The sequence below is a fragment of the Battus philenor genome, unplaced genomic scaffold (genome assembly GCF_028537555.1).
Source record: "Battus philenor isolate CCGP_79_NKW_IND1 unplaced genomic scaffold, ilBatPhil1.0.hap1 SCAF_21, whole genome shotgun sequence".
Classification (NCBI taxonomy): Eukaryota; Metazoa; Arthropoda; class Insecta; order Lepidoptera; family Papilionidae; genus Battus; species Battus philenor.
In genome coordinates this window covers 420,836-441,816 of record NW_027181684.1, presented here as the reverse complement: position 1 = coordinate 441,816, position 20,981 = coordinate 420,836, and positions in this window count along the sequence as shown.

The window sequence follows — 20,981 nt, the reverse complement described above, 5'->3', positions numbered from 1 at the left end:
AAAACAGCGGTCACATTATTGGGTGCATCCGAATTCAAATCCGCGTTTGGACTTGATTTCGATAGCGCAAGAATAATTTAAAACAAAAAGTATCCGTAATGACCAGCATGAACAGCTTTCTTACGTGAATTTTACTCTGAACGTTGCTCCCTTCAAACCAATCTTATTAGATATATATGGCAAATGTCTATGTTTAGCAGTAAACTCTGTGTTTGGCACTAATCGGTGTAACATAACTCCTGATGATGCCCCGTGGAAGGGTGAAACACGTGTCGAGTGATTTGACGGTGGCAGTTGTGTAATTCGCATTGTTTGCCGCGTACGCATTTAGCGGGCTGGCGGGCGGTGTACTTTGTTGCACGACTACCACTGCATGTGCGGAAGTGGCTAAATATTGGTCCTTTTCTTACTTAGGATGGACTTTCGCAAGGTAACGCCTAATTCCATTAAATCAGCAGTAAACGTCTTATGATTGTCTTTAAACTAAGGTCCCTTGTTAATATACAGGCGGGATACATGTGCTCAAGCTAGGTTTTGTATGCTTGTTTAGTGACACTGTTTTACGCCATGTAGCACAGATATTCGATACTTTTTAATTTCGATATGATCCATAGATAAAAAATAATTTTGCCACTACAATGGCTGCCTGACTAATTCATCTGTCCACTATGTGAGAGACCTTCTTACGCCGCGTCTACCTGCTTGTGGTGTCTATTTGAAAACCTTCGGTAGTCGGCAGCACGAACAATGTTCCCATTGCCACTTCTAATGAGCATTTCTTGCGATCGGCGATGTTGTTTTGTTTCGGATCTCTTTATTTCATAGCTCGTTCGTAGTTGTATTGTTTTAAATTAAATTTGTAGTTAAATTATCTTAACGTATTTCCATTGAGTTATCAGAAGTATAAATTTCAGAGTGGAAACATTAAACTAGCAATGGAAAGAGAAATCGGGACATCGTGGCACTTTAGTCAGTTTTTATTTATTTATAACTTCGACTTCATCTCCCTAGAGTACGACGATGTAGGCGCTTCTGTCAAATAAATTTACAGCCGAATAAAGTTTTCGCTTTTAGTTAAATCGCCTTCTGAACTTCTAAGTAAATCTGCGAGGAAAATCTTTTCTTTAAACAACTGCGGTAAAAGAACGTAAGGTAATTTCCACTTCTCTAACAGATGTTTGAGAACTCTTGTTAAACTAGCTGCGAAAGTGCAAACTTCAAAGCTTGCCACCGTGGTTGAAGTTAGACAGGGATTTGTAAAGCGGTGATTAGGTTGAGTCCGTTTCGGCTCCGGGAACTTGTGGCCACGAGCTGAAAGAATTGAAAGAACTGAAAACTCCATAAACTGAAGAAATATTATTCGTTTAAACCTTTTTATGCACTTGGGATATTATTTATTTATCATACATATTATTTACTATTGATCAAGTTTAAACCACACTCGATATCATAGTGGCTGAAGCAATATATACCACTGGTATTGCGCACACATCGCATAACATGGTGCGTCACAAATTATTATGAAGAAAAATCATTTACCACTTGTGTATATTATGAGAAGAATGCAAGAAGAACCTAATTTTATAGAAACTAGAATTAGATTAGGCTCTCCTATAATTTCAAAAAACAAACGCGTCTTTATCTGGGAATAGCATACAGCAAGCTCAGACGGATATTTTTGTGGTCACTTTTATAATATGATTAATTTAGCAATATATCAATTCATTCGTAAGTGTTGTTGTTTCATCTCTGAAACACCCACAGGAATAGCCCGCTCTCGAATATATATGTATATATATATATATATATATATTGGAGATATAGGGTGAATGGCAAATCTATATAACTATTGCACAAATTGTGAATGACATAAGATATCCCGTGTATCGATCCCGGGCCCTACAACCGCCAGTCACAATCCACTACCACTGGGATGCTATTGATTACTTTATTATCACTTAATAAATTTCTTCACTACACTACGATTTTTTAACAATGTTTTATTTAATGTTACTCTGAAATTTATTATGAGATAATTTAAAGACATTACATGGATGTATATTTTGATAAACGTACAAAGTTTTAGTACAACATGTACATAATGTTACGTTTTTACGCAAAATAAGCTAAGCCACAGTAGAATTATCGATTGTATCATAACTAATTAATGTTTACGATCTGTCTATTGCTCTGTCGAATTCTAAAAAATAATGTTTTTTCAGAGATATCACTTTACAGAGGGTAATTGGAAATAGGTGAATTAAAGCTATCGGCCAATCGATTCTACATTAATTCTATTAAAGATTTTACTACATAAACAATCATCCTGTTTATTCTAAAATAATGATAATAACACATATTTAATTTTGAAAATTTGTAAGATTATTTGCAATCTAAAATGATTCAGATAACTTTAAATAAAAGTATATGTTATATTAGCTATATAATGACATTGCTACAGTGAAAATGACAGTTAGAATTTTTTTATTTAGATAATAATTAAGAAATATTGCCAGTGTTGAAAATAATTAAAAAGTAAGAAAAAATTAAACCAATAGATACAAACGTCCTAATAGATCCTTCAATAATGAATGATAGATTCCATTCTCGTCTGTGTTCCAAAGGGTCTTTTATATTTTTACCGGGAACAAACCAATTTCCCGACGTAAGCACGAAATTACTTTTGAAATGCCTTTACAAATTACAACGACGAGAAATATCACGAGTATGGGTGGAGTCCAGGAAACCCTTCCGACTTCATTTATCCTTGTTTAATTTAATCAAAAAAAAATTTTACCTTCCAAAGGAAAATTTTATGAGGGAAAACACCGCAACGTACTGGCACGATGGTGCGCCTGCCAAATTGGTTCCGTTAGCGTGTAAATATGCGGGACCTTGCCGTCTGCTTAAATTTGAATTTTAACTAGAGCTTACCTTAAGTAAATAAATAAATTTCTCTACTGCTTCCGAAGCAGAAATTTTCCACAGGATTTTTTTTATTTTATATTCGTTACCCTATCTTTTTTGGGACAGGGATATATTTCCAATCATTATTTTATCGTTCACAATTTCTATTATTTTTTTTTCACTGTTGTAGTATATTTTCTTATCTTTCATCCTTCACCACATTACGCAATTGTACAATAATTTCGTGTATTGAATTTTCCATTGTTTAAAAACTTTTATAAATAATACAAGCTTATTTACAATTAAAATCTTTACTTATTATAAATATCACAGTTATTTTCGCCTGTACTTTTTCATTCAACCTTACTTTTATTCTTTTTTATTATTTCTTCCGCTACTGCTTTGTTCAAAGGATTAGGAAAGCGTATAGCTTACATAACACGAGTTAGAATCCATTTAGGTTTCAGAACGTGATTTCTCTTTTTATATTTAGACGGTTTATACATCTGGCTATTGTCTATGTAAACGTTTACAATTATTGTGATGTCTCTGATCCTTATTGGCTAGTTAAGTCACTAATATACTGTAAGAACCTCAATGAGGTCAGATCCAGGATGATGAGACGTATAGATGAACATAAGTATCTGAAATGGCCCAGCGAATTGGCAAGTTTTTTTTTCTATGGCCCCTACTATTGGAGCCCTCTCGTACCCCTAATTAGTTGAGATCAGGGTCTTTGTTTACAAATAAGTTTTTCAGATTATTCATCTTTATTCTTCACTCACTGTCATACTTCTCAATTTATTTTATTCTTAACTTATTTCCATCTCAATATCTTTTATTCCTTCTTGCTTTCATCGCCTTCCTTCCATCATCTTATTACTCTTAGGTGGCTTGGTACATTTTTTTATTCTTTATTATTTACACATTCTTTTTTATCACAGTTTTCTTTAGGTTGTGCTTTCTTAATACATTACTACACTTTTCTTATTCTATTTTTCCTAATCCAGTTAAAGTGACAGTGGCCATTGGATTCTACAGTGGAGACCACTGAATGAAAAGTGACTTTCACTCAAAAGAAGAGTGATGAAGGCTGCTTTAACAAGGTTGTTTTGGACAGTTAAGGGGAAGCTTATGTCCAGTTGTAGATATAAGTAGAAGTAATGATTGTGATGGTTATACTTAGTGGTATTATTAAATGATTGGTCTACGGATATAGATAGATATCGATTTAATATCCATTAATGTACTATACGGTTTGAATCAATTAAAAACTTTGCCCCGATGTATTCAATGTGGGTGAAACTTTTTCAATAACTCTTTTTTTCAGGCCTCTTGGACATAAGTAGAAGTAATGATTGTGATGGTTATACTTAGTGGTATTATTAAATGATTGGTCTAAGGATATAGGTAGATATCGATTCAATATCCATTAATGTACTATATGGTTTGAATCAATTAAAAACTTTGCCCCGATGTATTCAATGTGGGTGAAACTTTTTCAATAACAATATACCCGGCAAGAGGCCTGTTTCATTTGAGTCCCGCTCGAACTTCCAACTGTTGTACGTTAACTTGACGTTAATAGTGCTTTGAGGGTGTATAATCGTTTTACTTTACAGCCTTGAGGTCTTTTATGTATCCATTTTTAAATACGTTTACCTAAACTTTACGAAAATGTAATTATTTTTTAACTTAGATTGAATAAGATGACTATATAGGTGTAAAGGCTTTCAAGAGCTGATAGTATAACTAATTTGAAGATAAGAAAAGTTAAAACATTTTACGTCTTCCAATCTAAAATCAGTGACATTGTGTTAGCGGCTGTGAAAGGTACGCAGTGATAGATGGTAAACAAAAAATAATTTTAATATATTGTGTTTCGAATTTCGAACATAAGGAGTCGCAGAGGTCGATTATTCCAGAAGTAGAGCAAGTAGAGACGTGGCCTGATTTAACACGAGATTGAGACTCATGCTCATGATGCTCTTTGCTCCACCTTTTTGTGGACCCCGCTATTGTAAACTTCTCCTTCCACCACTATCTTATCGGGGGAGGGATTTTATTTTTATTTATTTATTATTTCATTTTCTTTTTATTATATTCATATTCTTTCAATCCTCATATAAGCTATCTTTTTGTACTTTTACTCCACAATTATTTTTTCTTCCGATCTACCTTACATCCATCCTCAATCATAACAGTTAGTTTACAATATATCAAAGATTCTTCAGTTTAATATATATATATATATATATATATATATATATAATTTATATTTATATATAATGGTATGGCTCAAACGATGACGATGGTAAAATTAGCTATACCTTCACCTCCTTAAATCTTTTGCTGCGATAACTAACCATACTGTATATTTAAAAGAAAAAAAAAACCTTGTTATGTTAAAGTTACATTTTCAATCTATAGCGTTACAGATTTTGATAATTGTATTTAATAGATGGTTTAAATTACTCAAATCACAAAAATCCAGTAATGTGTTCGACAAAAAAGAGTAGTAATTCGTTCCTAATGTCCATTATTACATTATGAGAACATTAAAGGGCAAAAAGGACTCGCGACGAGGTCGTTAGGAAACCTTTAACTTAAATTAGAAATGACATTTCAAATTCTTACCAAAAATATTCTCGGCATATAACTTTATTTCTACCGGTGCTTAGACTACAATAGATAACAAAATATATCTTACCAGGCTTTGTTAGCATTACGCTTTGATTACATCATTAGAATTTTAGGTAGCTTTAAACTAACAGCGCCATCTATGATACGATTTCTCAAACCATAACATATGTAAATCAATGCAATCTCTGATGATTACAAAATTATTAAATCATAAATCATATTAGCGTTTGATTTCGTTATGTTGCAATAAAGGCATTGTAAAAAGATGATCACTTTGGAGTTTACACTTACAAAATTGAAGGAAATTTATTATATCTGGCGACCTTGTAAATATTTCCCAACGTTGGAGAAAAGTATCGCTAAGGTAAAAACAATTACTAGACGCTGTTTCTTTTAAATCTGCTAATAAATTTGTTTTATTCATACTAGCAGCGGCACAAGATACTACGAACATAGAAGAAGAAGTATCATTTCACAGAGTAATGCAAAAAATTTTTTATACTTTGGAAAGACTTGATTGTTTTGACATAGGTAGTAACAGTAACATAAAACACATTGCAAAGATGATAGAGGAAAAAAAAAGAAGACATCTTCTTGGAGTTTTGTCAAAAGATAAAAAGTAAGGTAAAAATAACAAATCCTAGTTGAGAGAGATTAGAAATTACATATGATTGCCACTGCTTACAGATTAGTTTCCAAATGATGGTCAGCAGCGTCATCTATGTACCACGCTGTGATCACCAACTCGTCTGCCTATGATGATTATCGAATATCCTTTCATAGATATCTTTGAGGGAGGTATACGCTTTTCAGTAGACGTCTACAAGCTGAAACAACTACAAAAAACTTAATTTTTCACGTGACAAATAAATTAAAAATTGTAAAATTGCTATTAAAAGAGTACCTATAGAGTATTTTTGATAGGTTCTTCTTGAACATGTCAAACCATGTCAAACCGAGCAGTTTATATAATTCGCTGACCTATGTCTTTCTCATTCCAGGTTCGATATTTGCATCACATATGGTGGTAAAAATGCATAATGGTATATACTTAATGGGACTTGCTGAATGTACTCGTGTACTAAGCGATGTTTTGTACAGTCAGTCGCGCGACACGCAGCCGCCATTACAAAATGAAAGCTCGTATATCTCCGTAACGTCGCATTAAGAGGCGAAACGTTTTAATTTGGAACACTTCCAGCGGCTTCGGTTCAAACTTCGCCCATTGAGGTTTTGCGAACAAAAATTAATATCACTGTATCAGACGCTTGCCATTGCATTAATATATTACAAGTGTCGTATCCATTTTAACAAGAAATCAAAAGAAGACTTTTAAATGTATTGATTGAGTTAAAGATCAAAATATCGACATCTAATATGCAAGGAAAATATCCCACAAACTTGTAACGTTCATTTATAACAGTGATAACTAGAAAAATGCCAGAAATTCCAAGAAGCAGTAAAAAAATATCTAAGCGCATCATGATTTGAAAAAGATCTCACTCCGAAGATTTATAATTTATGATGCAATCTGGAATAATTATCATCATTTTTAATGGAAGACGTCCAATGATGAATATAGACCTCTTTGGTGGATTTCCTAAAAGATGAATTGGAAGAGGCCTACATCTAGCATCTTCCAATATTATTAATTCAGCCTGTCCTGGGTAGGTACTTTTTTAATATCAATTCATTTAAATTGAGCCGTTTTAGAGTTCTCCTAGGTAGTATGTTATAAGTTGTAGATTATATATATCTGAGATCTTTGTAAGTCCAACTTCGAGAAAGAGATAACTCGCAGAATTTCGGATGGATCTCTACCTGAGAAGAGATTTTGGAGGTTCTTGAAAGAGTTCAGGAAGCCCCGAAACCTCTTCTCGTCCAAAATACGCAATGTTTGAAAATGAAGGTCTTTTACTAATGAGTGTTACCGCTGATGACAGACGTGGTCAACGGACCTCATAGAAAGGCTCCAGGTCACCCAGAGAGCAATGGAGAGGGCTATGCTCGAAGTATCGCTGTCACCCAGAGAGCAAACCAAAAACCCGAGCAATGCTCGGAGTTTTGGCTGAGATCGAATCAGAAATGAGGAATTCCGCAGAAGAATCAAGATCACCGACGTGGCTCGAAGAATTCGTCAAGTACCCGATGGCCGTTGGGGCCGAAAGGTTCTCGAGTGGTGACCACTAGCTGGTAGACGCGGTTTGGAAAGCCTTCACTAGGTGGACCGACTGGCAGCTAGGTTGGCAGCGCGGAACCGGTCATCGTAACGATCTTTGGGGAGAACTATCCCTTGCAGTTGCGTTCAACGTCTGAAAAGAAAAAGAGTTCTCGTCTTCACATATATGAATAATCAATGTAAAAGATGTTGAACATAACGTAAATGAATAAAAATGATATTTATATAAGACATTCGCAGCAACATCCCGTTTATGTTTAAACCGAATACATCGGCGTCGAAAATTCAAAAGTTTTAATATCGCGGAAGTTTCGAGAGCCTCATAAATTCCAACGGAACGCCGTCCACTCCATCCGCTCCGGCACTTGTCGGGATTTATCGTCGCACCAGCAGATATTGGTGCGGGCGCACTGAGTCTGCACCAGGCTACCGCCCGTATCTTAATTCTTTATAAAAAGATACATTTTCTAAAGTGTTGTATATTTGATATGGCCAACAAGTCGTATATAATTGCGTCGATAATTATCAAAAATTATATCTATAGTAATAATAATGACATATAATTATTGCACACAATAATTACAGTAATTTTGTTACTTAAATAACAAAGTCACGGATACAAAAAAAAAACAAAAAAACTGTTCTCATAATAAATAGAACACACACATATGAAAACATACATTAATTGTTCCGAAAAGAATGGTATATGTGTATGTTTGTATATATAAAATAATACATTGCTATAGGCTCTCTCTAATCCTGCTACGAAGGTCGTCACTGCCGAGTACCGCATCTGATCCCTCTTCCTACAACGCGGAAGCTCCAACACCTGCGTGGTCAACTCATAGAACGCTTTGAAGAAACCTTTCTGTTTTGTTTTAAAAATTACGTTTTCTACTCTTTCTTAACCCATTTGATTGTTCAATAATTAAACATATACCACACGATACCTTCATGAAACATATCCATTAAAACAGTAAAAGGATTTCTGTTTATATAGAGTGTAACACAGTGGACCAAACGTGGCTCAGGAGTCGAAAAATTAGTTATCTATTTCAAAATGTATTTATATTATTATATAAATTATATTATAGTGTGCAAACTACATTACGCCATTGTCAGCGACGCATCGAAAAAGGGAATTCCACAGAAATGTAATTGTGTATATCGGTATAAATACGGGCAAAGCTTATATGAATATACACACTTCTATTTCGGAATTCATGTTGTTATTACCACCAAGACCTCTCAGTTTTATAAAAAAAACTCACAATAGCAATACGTTGGATGTGCCTCTCACTATGGGGAATAACGACATAGTCAAGGGAAGTGGTCATTGTGGAGTATGGGAGAGACACCTTGCAGTGGGCGTCCTTCGACTGGAAAGAAGATAGTGTTCAAGAGTGTTTTAGTTGATCAAAATATATGGAACATGTTTTATTGGTGTATTTGCAGGATAGATATTACAACACACTTGAAAGATTTTTGAATTTCATTAAAAGAGCAACAGTTGACTTTCTGGCTGGCTCTTCTCAACAGTATTTACTAGGTTCAGGCGTTACCTTGCGGAAGTCCATCCTAACTAAGAAAGGGACTAATATATAGCTACTTCCGCTATGCAACAGTAGTCGTGCATCATCATAAGAATCTCCTGAGGATGCGCCGTGAAGGGGTGAAACACGTGTGGAGTGAATTAACGGTGGTAGTTATGTTTCGCATTGTTTGCCGCACGCATTTATCGGCGGACTAGTAGAAGGTGCACTTCATTGCACGACTACTGCTGCATAGCGGAAGTAGCTATATATTAGTCCCTTTCTTATTCTTCTCAACAGATCAGCGTTCCTAGCCGGTGGTAGGTTACTGCTTATAATGTTAAAATAATCGACGATTAAAAAGCGCATGTAAATGCCTACTTGAAATTTACGTTTATATAGAAGTTTTCGGTTCGGCTTTTAAGATTTTTTTTTTAAATTTTTTGCAATTTCTTTAGAGATTTAATTTATTTTATTCAAAAAGTATTCACGTAATTTAGAATTTCTTAAATCTTTGTTTCAAGACGGCATCCATAGAAACACTTGGCCCACCTGTGCATGCAAGCGACTCAAGTTGGAAGCTTTTCAACATCTGGTACATTAAATAGATTTATGTAACTTTGTTTCATGTTTAGAGCTTCTGTTTGTTGTGTTATAACTTAAGGTTAACAAAGACTTTATCAGTTAAGCGATTTTATGTCATTTGAGAGTTTAACTTGATGTAAACTTCGCAATGCATAAATGGTTTATGAGTTAACAGGAGATTTAATTTACTTAAATATTACCTTTATTTTCCAAAACTATTTGGCTAAGTTGTCCTTCCATCAGGTGGGTTGACAACTTAGTCAAGGTGCCAGGAAGTTACTGAATGCAGGCAACACATAACCATCATTGAAGAAGACATATGCCTTGACATGGTTGTGTATCGGGTGATATAATCATGATGATAACTTGTAAGTCATGAGAAGAATATCACAAGAGGAAGAACATATGAAAACTAAATGCAAATTGAATTTATTGCGGATCTAATCAGACCGCATTGGATTGGAGAAAGATAAGTTAAAGTATAATAGTATCAAGCAAGTGCTGTTTCTGTCAAGTACAAAATGGATTAGTTTTAAAATTTATATGATAAAACATCATAAGGAATATTATAATCGAATTATTAGATCATTCTTTCAGTGTTAAGAGATAGTAAGTTATTATTAGATTTATAGGGGGATATACCATAATCGCCACGCTTGAGAAGCAGGCTAGCGATCACAGTGTTCCCAAAGATATCTATGGGGAGATATAACATAGTCACCTTTGACCGTCGCAGTGTGGTGTTACGGCACGCAGAAGACGCTGCTGACAATCCTCAGGAAACTTTTTGTCAGTAAAACTTATAAAATAAATGCACAAAATATGATTTATATTATAAAGACTAATCAGCTTATACAGAGTGATTATAAATAGATGTAAAAGCTTGAAAAACTTTTGCCCATAAATGAGATACATTGACCAGTTTAAAGTAATTTTATCTATAACCATTCGACCTGTATAGACACAATGTTATCTCATTTATTCCCGGTTGATGTTGATGCTCTTACCCTGGGGGCTTTTACATTTCATCGGAACTAAGTCAACGGAAGGGTCCGTGAACTTAAAAATAAAACAAAAGCTGGTCGCGTACCAGTTCTACGAAGTCTCTGGCACGTGATAGATTGCTCTACCCTAGTAGAGCTGTGTTGTGTTGATGTTGTGTATTTGAGGCTTGTGACGACAGCGTGGACCACAGGCGAGGCAAGGAGGGATCCGGATCCAACTGTTTCCCACACTTTTTGCGGTTAGGGATCCGACAGCCGCCCTCTAAAACATGTGTTGCAATGATACCTCATCAGACTGTGTATTAAACTGCGTCACATATAGTAAATTATCGTCCTGTTCATCTCTACGATCGCTTCGAGCGCTTTCAATTAGTTTCGGCGCATGTCGTCTTATAGGCACATGCTAGCTGTTCTTACGCAACGTCGGTCCGTTTCGACCGCGTCGGCTGCACCGTGATCCGGTTTGCAGCGCTCTGCGACCGATCACGCATCGATATTATGGAATCGTTTTAACTATAAATAATTCCACTGACATTAATCCGCTTTACCCGCGATTTTAATGTCGGGAGCTTTTCAAACTATTGATATATCAGATCATGATTCTTACAGGGACCTTACAAAATGTTAATGATAATATTTTGTACGTAAAGAATACAGGATGTTCATAGACAAACTGTCTGTACCAAATTTTCGATTGCAGAGTTTCTAATTCATTTGTAATAAATGAAATCAGTTTATTATTGTACTACCATTTACAAAATTCAAGACGCATGTTAAAAGTAAATTGACTAAAAAGGATTATTATTCAATAAACGAATATTTAAATGACTAGAATCCTTGGCAGCGATTTCGCCTGATTATTTTGATTTCATTTAGGTATCAGACAAAGTGTATATGTATAAGAGAAAATAGGTGTAAATATTATAGAAAAGTATATAACTATTCAATTCTATATGCTATGCATTACATATAAGATGAAGTTTTTATCAATAAAACTTAGCTCTTCTGCGGTGTTAAGGACAGCTTTATTGCAGTCTTGAATAAATATTTTATTTGCTTTCGTTTACATATATTGTTACTATGTCGACATGTACGGTATAATATAATTTGCTAGAAAAAAATTTGGACTAGGTATATTATATATAATGTTACAGAAAATTCAATAGATGGCGCTAAAACATAAAAATTGATATCGATAAACTGCATAATGTTGCAGGTGATGCAACTAGATGGCGTTGTAACCAATAAAAAGTTAATATTATATGCATTTTAGAGAAGTTTGGCACAACGCAGCAAAATCTACCTGTTTAGATTATATTCAACAATTGCGACAACATCGAGCAGTGGTAGTCCAGTGATAAGGGACTGAGACTTGAGATCGTAGATCGCGGCTTTGATTCCCGGGATATAATTTTAAATAACTCACACTTTGTTCATTAATTATATAGGATTGCCACTGGTAGCAGTGTTCTTTGCCTACCATAATATCACATTTCGATCGCCAACCAGCCTAACAAATTTTGTGATCAGTACTCCCCACAGATGTACAGGACGATATCTGTACATCTGTCGGGAGGAAACTAAGATATTTAGGCACGTGAATAACACAATAAACACTTTATTTCTTCATCTTCTTTTCAGGCGATAGTACGCCCACTGTAAGGCATAGGCCTGCCACAAAGCCATCATATCATCATCGCGACTATAACTAGTCTTATGTTGCCTTCATCCAATGACTTCTCGTGACCTTGACTGTCGTCGGTCTACCTATCGGAGGGTCTACTCACGTCACGTATACCGGCTCGTGGTTGACACTGGAGAACCTTTCGATCCCAACCGCCACTACGAAAATTAATAATACTACAGAAATATGAATTTCAATAAATACAATTAAAAAACTTTTAAGTTAAACGGTTTTTTGATACCCATATTGTTGTGGTTGTGGAAAAATATGTACCTAGTCCGCCATATTGGAACAGCGTCCATCTTGAATTTTAAATTTTGACATAATCATCGTGTTTTACTAGTGTAGCCCTTTCATTTGATACCCATATTGAGGGGGTTAAGGAAAAATACGTAAACCGCCATTTTGTATCGGCGGCCATCTTAGATTTATAATATTATTGATTTTATTATATTGTATTGTCATCTAAATTAAATGTGTGTACCAAATTTCAGATCAATCTGACAACGGGAAGGTGCTTAAATTACAATTTCTAATTTTAATTCAAATAAATTCCGTACGGGTCGAACTAAATAAAACCGTTTAATAAATATGGTATTTTTAATATACATTACAAATTATCTGTTACTATGTTTAGTTCAAAAGTGCTTTACGTAAAGTTATAATGAATTACATGCCGCTCGCAAATAAATCCCCATCGACTTGTTTTCCGAAATTCCTCTTGTAATCTCCTAACCCTTTTAGGACGTGGGTGTAGCTCGTGTAACTTTGGGATTATATCATAATAGTTTGAAACAATTAGTCATAGAGGCGAAGATATTTTTACTGTGTCGTTATGTATTTGAAGACTATGATATGCTGCTCTTCAAGGTCCAGGAAGACAAAAATACAATTTCTGTAATATACAATTGTTTATTTTGTAGAGCAGATATAAACAGCAAAACGTCGGTAAATCAGTACCAAGTTTATGACACTTATTGACTAGCGCCATCTAGTACATATTTTGTAAAAATATGATAAAACAATTCAGTTCAGTACAGTACAGCCGAAAGGTTCTTAATTGGGGTGAGAAGGCCCCCCTTGGTGGACCGACGACATATTTAAGGTCGCAGGAAGTCGTGTGCATATAGATACAGGCTGCGCAGGACTGGTCATCGATCTTTTGAGGAGGTCTATGTCTTTGATTCCAAACACATCTTGATCTGATAAGAGCCCGCAACAAACTCAGAGACGTGTTTCATGATATCACTTATATCCTTTATGCAGTGATAGATCAAGTTATTCCCTAGCTAAGTTATTGATTAAAAAGCTTTAATTCTTTAAATGTATTTTGACAAGTTTGTCTTAATTGAAACTTAAAAAGATTTCATAATAATTTAGAGACATCACATGGGATTTGTGACTGACTTAGTTCAGCGGGTTGGTACTCGGTGAAGCCTTATATTTATGAATTGAAATCAACTGAATGACAAGCAGAATGTAGGATATCATCCCATAAGTTAGATAAATGACCTCTTTAAGGTCGAAAAACGCGGGATGCTTCGTTGAAATGTCGGTTTAAAATAACATGGAAGTATCTTGGAACGTGAAAGCAGAAGGTAGTAAGATAGGAGGTGTACTAAGTTAATTTTCTAATAAAATTGTAGCTGTTTGGACAGGTACTTCAAAAGAATTAGAGGAGTCACAACTACCTCCCATGATGTGTCACAGTAATGAACGATGGCTGCGAGTTTCGTAGGAGATCCGGCGGCCCCACCAAAGGTACCAAAGATAACTACCGAATGGTTTCAATTGGTAGAAATTCCACATAACTATGCCCTTTCTCTAGGGGCAGGGTATTTCGTGTCGACCCTTAACATTTTCTCCCAATGCCCTAAAAAAGGACATTCAACGTCTGAAGACTTTCGGTACAGGTCGATGTTATTGAAAGTCTTTTAAGGAGACCCATGTCCAAGTCATGGTGGCAATAGATCATCGACTACATTACTTTCCACGCAACATTTACGAACCTAAGACGACCACCTAGGTTTTAAAAGGTAGGAATCTCACTTGATCCTGTTTTTACCCAAGATACAAGGTATTTTGTCTCCATCCTGAAAATTTTATTCCAAAAAAAGGTTTACTAACACGACAAAGTCTGTGAGTTCTCCTCCATTCCGGAGCACATTGCGGAAACTTAGTTCATTAGCTTATTCATTAAGCTTAATGCCCTCGTCGCGGGCCGCTCTGGAAGCCGCCCAAACGCGTCCCCAGAATATTAACTTGAATTATTGGGAATCGCGTCTCCGAATGTATTAAACTTTGCATAATTTGTTTTTATGCGTTGATTAACATTTATAACTTTGGCTGCCAGAAATTAAATGATTTTGGTACTCCAAGTTAATGACTTTTCTTGTGAGAAGCCGTTTAGATGGGTAATATGTTCTAGAATACGTATATAATGTTCCCATTTCTACTTGCTCTTTATCTTTAGACAATCGGATCTCATGTGCGTTGTTATATTTACAGCTTCTGTTAAAAAGGTTATATTACATGCTGGATATATTGTGTGGTTACTTACCCATCACATCCTTTTTATAAACTTTCTTAGGTTGACTCATGCAGCGAAAATGGTGATAATGACGATATTTAGGGAATGCCTATACCTTTTAATGGGCATCTTTCGGCTGATATGACATTGATTTAACCCGATAAATAAAACGATTGTACTTAGTCTCGTAATTTTTTTTTTAAATAATTTAGATTTAGCGAAATATTTAATAAAATTTTTCAGAGGAGTGTTTATCAAAGAACAAGTCTTAATAATAATAATAAAAATTAAATTATTATACAGTACTATTGACAACCCTGAATTTCTAATGAAATTTAATTTTGCAAAGCATCGATTAAATATCCGTCAGAACAGAGGAGTGACTTTCGGCTGCAAAGCTAACAGATCAGGCTCTCCTTTATCCTCTATAAGCGGGTTCTGGGCTACTTAGTCCAAATAGCTCGGACGCAACCAGAGAGTCTTACTAAGCTGGTTGTCGTAGGAAAAGTGGAGGGAAAGAGAAGGATAGAGAGTCTGTTCGGATGGTCACGGGATTCACAGTAAAAGGGGCATATCGTAGAATCCTTAACCAAGACTTACCAAGAAGGCGCGACTTTCAGCAATGATGGAGACAAAGAAGAAAAACCACGGTGAACTAATTATGGACTACACTACCCATTGTGGCAAGCGTGTAAATTATATAATAACGTGGTTAACAAATACATAAATTTAATGTTAAAATACCTTAGCTACCAGCGTGGTGCCGGTGCGAGACGCGTGGTGTACAATAAGGTGCCGGTCTCGCGCCGGCGCGAGACGCCTACCGATCAAGTTTTATGAGCCACTACGGCGCCGGCACCGCGTATAACATGCTAATATGTCTACACTGCGCTTGAATGTTCTAAATTCGAGTTTCGAGTACGAAAAAGCGTCCGTGACTTGCCAAAAAACAGGAGAACGACACTGATAGATAGAATTCCTTTCGCAACGCTTCTCGGGCCGGTGCGTAATATATTTGATTTCTTATCTTTTATTTTAATTACTTTATATATGCAAATGGTATACAATTAATAATATTTGAACCCTTATTAAATAAATAAACAACAAAAAATAAAGCTGACTGACTCTCATGTTCAAAACAAAGGAAGTGAAGCTGTTAAAGTGAGAAGCTAGGTTTTAATTTCTATAGACATAAAGTTTGATCGTTGAACACCGTGTAACTCTCAATTAGGTTGTATATCTGTTTTATTTTTTAATTATACTTTATTAATGGTACATGTAATCGACTAGTTTAATGAAAGGATTAAAAAAACTTTCGTTTCTTTTGATTTTAGAACCGCTTACAATTTCATCACAGCTGTTTTGTCCCTTTTACCGTCTATACATTGACCGGTAGATATGACCAATTAACAAATAGACGTATATAAACGTAGCTATCTATATGCAACAGTATTCCTGTAACCGCACACCGATGCAGAGCGCGTCTGCGGTCGTAATATTGGATGCTGGTTTCCGCCCAATTGAACCAATTTCACTACTTCATTTAACGCTTTTGTCGACGATATTACTACGTGACGTCATACGAGTGTAATGACAGATTTCCGTTACGTATGTACAGTGATCAAAAAGTAAGGTGAATTTGTTAAAATTTTTTTATATTCTTCCAAATCTATTTCATCACCTTCAAAGTAAACCCAGACAGATAGAACGCACTTTTGATAACGATTTTTCCAGTCCTGAAAATAGTCGGTATATTCTTTTTCCGCTAAAGGCTTCAAGATCGTCTTCGAGTGGGTTTTGACCTTCCCGATCGTCTCAAAACGATGTCCTTTTTGAGTTTGCTGAATAGCCAGAATTCACACGGATCCAAATACAATGATTGTGGAATGATATGAGTCAAGTTTTTAACAAAAAAAGTCGCTAAGAACAAATGCAGTATGACATCGACTAATCAAGACTTGACGCGTTTGAGACATAAAACATCCATCAAAATGGTTTTTGCTGAGCCAAATAATATTACAACTTTTGACAAACCGACATTGTGCAAATGTTACAGACAGTTCTACCAACATAGGAAAAAAATTTACTTACCTTCCTAATGACCGTTAGTTTTTAATGACGATGTTAGTACTTTTAGATTTCAGTAATTTAACATTAATATACACTATATAAGAGTACTGTAACTTGAATAATAATATATCCCATAAGTATATAAATTACGTAAAACATGTAGCAATCATTTTTATTAACTAACTTACACTGCTGTCTTATTAGCTGAGAGAGTATCTAGCCCAAAGTCTCTTTTAAGGGAGCGAAGCTCGAAGTCTACCGATCCTTAATCAATATCCCTCCTACAATAGGAAGGTAAGATAAGGAGTTATTTTTAACAAGAGTAAACTATGATATAAATGTATTTATTTATTTATTTTATTTAGTATTCTTTATTGTACACGTTAAGATGCATTTAATAAGTTTTACAATAATATACAAAAAAGTACAATGGGCGGTCTTATCACCCAAGGCAATTTCTTACATACAACCATAGTAAATAAAAGGTAAAAGTAATGGGTAGTTTACGTGTACAAAAAATACATATTTACAAACAAACGAACATAAAAATACATACTTAAACATATATACATATATGCCATATATACTTATAATAAATAAGGTTTAATACATATTATAAATATAAAACAATAATAAATAAAAACATCTAACTGACTTAAATTTAATAAAAAAAAGTTGTAAAATCTAGCATAAAAGTTGTAAAAGATAATAATAAATAAAGGTAAAGAAATATAATGAGTAGTGGTATTCCAGCGGTAGACGACTAAGACTTGCGATCGAAGGTAGCGGGTTCGATTGCCACAGCATACAAACAAGTGTACAAAGAATGAACAGCAGAATCCTCTGCGTACCATAATGTGGGGGATCATCGCTGACCATCATGATCATCGTAGGGGATGATCGCTGACCCGCCTGCCAAGCGTGGCTATTATAGTATGTCCCCCATATATGTCTTTGGGGAGGGAATTTGCCTTGCAATGGGCGTATACGAGCTGAAACGACAGTAAATGTGGCTAAGAAAACGTGATGATGCATAAATGTTATATAAATTAAACTAATGGAAATTGTGTATAATTAATAAACAAAGTGTGAATCTTATAAGGTTGTATCCCGGGAATCGAATCCGCGACCTTCGATCGCAAGTGTCAGACCTCTATTGCTGGAAGACCGAAGCTCAAAGGAGTTGTTTAATGGAATCAGGCGTTACTTCGCGGAAGTCCATCCTAAGTAAGAAAAGGACCAATATTTAGCCACTTCCGCACATGTATTTATTGCACGACTACCACTGCATGTGCGGAAGTGGCTAAATATTGGTCCTTTTCTTATCAAAGGAGTTGTACGATAGTCATTTAAATAATAAATAAATAACAAAGCTTATTGAAGATAATTAAAATGTTGTTAAGGAAGACTCGCGCTGTACCTGCTAGTCTGTTGAAGCTGTAACAAGCTCGCCTGGGTTGTATCAAAACGGTAATCCACTTCGTTAGCGAGTCTTAACAGCGCTTGAACACTAGGCTTGATTTAATGTGAAATTGCACTATTCATTCCGTACGAATTTCTTAAGTGGGACAATATTTTTATATACTATTATTATTATTTTTCCATCAATTGAAATTTAATGCGTATATCTACAAAAACTAAGAATTTACAGAGTGTCCGGTGGTAGATTTGTATTTACAAGGCTCCATGAAAAACTGTCTTTACCAAAGTTTCGACTGTAAAAAATCTCTAATTCACTTGTATCTAATGAAATCAGATTATTATTGAATTACCATTTACTAAATTCAAAAGGCATATTAAAAGTAAATTAACGGAAAAGGCTTATTATTCAATAAACGAATATTTAAACGCCAAGAATCCTTGGCAGTGATATCGCTTGATTGTTTTAATTTAATTTAGGCTATAACTCATAAAGTGTATATATATAAATCTGTGTTGTTAAACTACTAAAAGATGTGTTGTTGTGAAGTTTCTTCCTGATTCTTCTTCACAACTATAATACCTTGTGAAGCAGAGTAAAAAAACCAATCAATAAGAATTCTCTTTAATAAGTATTTTCTGAAACTATTGATTTTTATTTATATTTCATGGGCATGGCGTCCGTGCCTTTGTTTTTACAATTAAATTTCATATTTCCGTTTTTTTCATTAACTTGCGTTTTTGCATGTCACAAGGTTATACTAAGTTATACTAAGTCTGAATATATTTCCTAACTTGAATCTTTGGTTCTTAAATTACATATAGTTTCTAACATAACGTTTCGTGCGACCACTTTGTCATCCCTACTCCATATTGGCATCCTCAGGCTGTGAGCCAGTACCTGTGTTGCAGTTGCCGTATTCGCCACATCGATGAACTTTGCGATTGCATCTTGAGTCTAATCTGTTGATTTTGTCTGTACATTCACCTCATTAAGGCATTTAAATTTATAAGCAATCAACCTGTAGTCACAAGTGTGTATAATGTTTGATGGAATCAGGCGTTACCTTGCGGAATTCCATCCTAAGTAAGAAAAGGACCAATATTTAGCCACTTCCGCACATGCAGTGGTAGTATGCAACAAAGTGCACCGCCCGCCAGCCCGCTGATAAATGCGTATGCGGCAAACAATGCGAATTACACAACTGCTATCATCAAATCACTCGACACGTGTTTCACGTCTCCACGGGGCATCTTCAGGAGTTATGTTACACCGATTAGTGCCACTCTGACTCTCAGACTCTGTGCAGCACCACTGCATGTGCGAAAGTGGCTAAATATTGGTCCTTTTATAACTGTGTATAATGTATTATCAAAGGATAATCTATGTTATTTACGTAATATTACACAAGTACTCGGGCAACTGGAGGCCGTTGGGGCCTAAAGATTCTAGAGTGGCGACCAGGAGCTGGTTGACTTGTCGTGTGTAGGATCCTCCCTAACTGGATCGACGACATAGCTAAGGCCAAAGTCGCTGAACGCGGGCAGCACAAGATTAGTCACCGTGGCGAACTTTTTTTTGGGGGGGGGGAGGGCCTTTACCTTGCAGTGGACGTCCATCGGCTGAAAAGAAAAAGCAGACGTAAGTAATATCCAAAAAAATTTGGAGTTGTTTCCACTAGATTAGACTGTTATCCAACAAAACACAGGCTGGCAACATCTGTGTTGAAATTTCAAATTTGTTAAAGTAATCGATCCTTATAAGAGCAGACGAGTTGTCACCTGACACAATGATTGATATTGCAAGATTGTTTGACGCGACCACACGAACTCGAGTAAGCTGCGGGAGGCGGCGAAGGAAACTTTTACATGACATTTAACCCTAGATGGTTCCCGACAGAAAAGTACGTTCAAGCCTTACGCCCGCGACCATTGCGTCATCGCGCGCGTTTATACACATCAGAAACTTATTACTACTTATTTACGACTCTAATAAATGTTTAGAGAAATGAGATCTTTTCCTAAAGATGCCCCGTGGAGGGGTGAAACACGTGTTGAGAGATTTGACGGTGGCAGTTGTGTGATTCCGATTGTTTGCCGCATACGCATTTATCAGCGGGCTGGTGGGCGGTGCACTTTGTTGTACGACTGCCACTGCATGTACGGAGGTGGCTAAATATTGGTCCGTTTCTTACGGATATAAATTATACTAGTGATAAAATTGATTTTAGAACATTTTAACTATAACAACAAGAACTTACAAAACTAGGCTATATTATCTAATTAAATAAAAGAAAAATTCAAAAATAATTGACACGGGCATGAAATCACGCCCACGGACCGTAACAATTCTTATCCCCAGACATGAATTAACGCCCGCGGACGACAGGGTGTTGAAGGTTATTTATATCACTGCATAATATATATA